We start from the raw sequence: 1,908 nt of genomic DNA, 5'->3' as shown, positions 1-1,908 counted from the left end.
GACCGTGTGTCATGCAGCTATAGACACTAGACATGGGAGTAGAAACTGCTCCCTGCCCCCTGCGGGGTAGTCCACTGTGCTGAGACAGACCGAGCACCTCCCCTCCCAGGGCAAACCCCAGGTCACTAATGAGCTAAACTTAGAGCTTTGCTTTCTGGTCCCAGACCAGACAAGGCCAGAGAGTGTGGAGTCAACCTGCTTCTCCCATAAAATGTCAGCTGGAACAGAGGGCAGCAGTGGGGGGAATGGGGACTGGGGCCAGAGACCCTGCCCCATATGGGCGTTCTGCCCCATGTGGGTACACCATCCTCAGAGGGCTGACCTCTGCAAGGCAGGCAGCCTACCTGTTAGCTGCTAATGCCCCAGCCAACACCATGAGCCTCACATGGGACAGAGCCCTTCCCTCACTGATGTCAGCGACACTAAGTCACCTCATTATCCTTGTCCGTGCCACTATGTCACCCCATCACTGTGCAAAGGAAACAGCCAGGACACGGATTAGAAATACGATGTTTGGTGCTTGCTTCGGCAGCACATATACTAAAATTGGAATGACACAGAGAAGATTACATGGCCCCTGCGCAAGGATGACACGTGAATTTGTGAAGCGTTCCATATTAAAAAAAAAAAGAAGAAGAAGAAGAAGCACAATGTTTGCACGAGGAGGACTTCCCATAGGTGCAGGGAAGCCCTGAGTAACCTGTCATGGCCTTTCATTGAAACATTATACAACAGGTGTGGCGGGTACCCCCTGATGACGTACAAGGGCTGCGAGCTTGCTGATCCCTCCAGGATCTTTCCCCACAGGCTCGACTCCCCCCTGTTGAACCAGAGAAGTTCAAGGTACAACACCTGCTTGCTAATGAGCCAGCCATGGATCTTATCTCATTAGCACACTAAGTTGCTTGAGGCTTGTCTCTGGGCTGCAAAACATCCTCATGCCGCCTAGGAGACTGTTCCCTTCCCAGAGCCTCCCTCAAGAACCAGTGACCGCTCCTCTGAGCCTGGTGCTCAGTCTCTTACACACCAACCCAAGGGTATCATTGGCCTGTGATGGGCAGTGGGCTCTGAGGACTTGGGTGGCTGGCCCCAGGTTGTCCTCTTGCTTTCCAGGGCACTCAGTGCTTTGCCATCTGCATCCAGGCTGGCCATGTTGCTGGGGGCCTTGTCCTGGCCTGGGCCCCGCTGTCCCTCCACTGCCCTGTCTGAGGTGGGGGTGAGGACCTGGACCCTTACTCTCTTATGTGGCTCATCCCGCTTCCCGCACCAGAGAAGCATTGTGGTGGGCCCTGAACCTTCCCTCCTACCTGCAGCTCTGATCCTGACGGCTGTTCCACCTCCCCCACCCATAATTCAGGCCTGGGCTCCCCAGCCCACCATGCCCAGGTGCCCCATTACTGAGAGCCATGCCAGGGGACACGCAGGGGCCTCTTGACACCCAGGGTCACCCTCCTGCTGACTCTGGGCCCATCTCTGCTCTGAGCACACCTGGTCCTGACAGAAGGTCTGGATGGTCCAAGCTGAGCCTGCAGTTGTTGTGCAATGTCTGGCTGAGGGCAGCTGCATGGCCAGATGCTGGCCAGTGCACAGGGAGCAATTCGATGTCTGTTTTTTTTTTCAGTTTTTGACCAGAGCCAGGTTTGAACCTGCCACCCCCAGTATATGGGGCCGGCACCCTACTCCGTGAGCCACAGGCACCTCCCCATTTTGATGTCTTACTGACCTCTGAGGAACCCCACGTGCCCTCCTCCACCATGAGAAAGGCGCTGCAGAGCTGATTTCTTGAGCCTGGTGCCGGGCAGGAGGGCAGCAGCTGACGGCCAGCACAGGACTCACCAGAGCAGGGAGGCCCCAGAGGGGCACAGCCAGGAGGCCGTGGGCACAGACTGGAAGGCTGGGTTCAGGGTG

The 1,908-nt window shown here is 56.7% G+C and overlaps 1 non-coding gene across 1 annotated transcript; it reads left to right on the top strand.

Moving 5' to 3' along the window:
• The first annotated feature begins 516 nt into the window (after positions 1-516).
• LOC111727958 lies at positions 517-622 on the top strand. The gene has a single exon (XR_002775379.1). It is a non-coding gene; the product is annotated as a U6 spliceosomal RNA (small nuclear RNA).
• Positions 623-1,908: the final 1,286 nt, after the last annotated feature.

The sequence above is a fragment of the Otolemur garnettii genome, unplaced genomic scaffold (assembly GCF_000181295.1).
Source record: "Otolemur garnettii isolate 467f Iridium unplaced genomic scaffold, OtoGar3 scaffold00133, whole genome shotgun sequence".
NCBI lineage: Eukaryota > Metazoa > Chordata > Mammalia > Primates > Galagidae > Otolemur > Otolemur garnettii.
The sequence above is the reverse complement of the archived record's forward strand: the minus strand, read 5'-3'. Positions and strand labels throughout refer to the sequence as shown.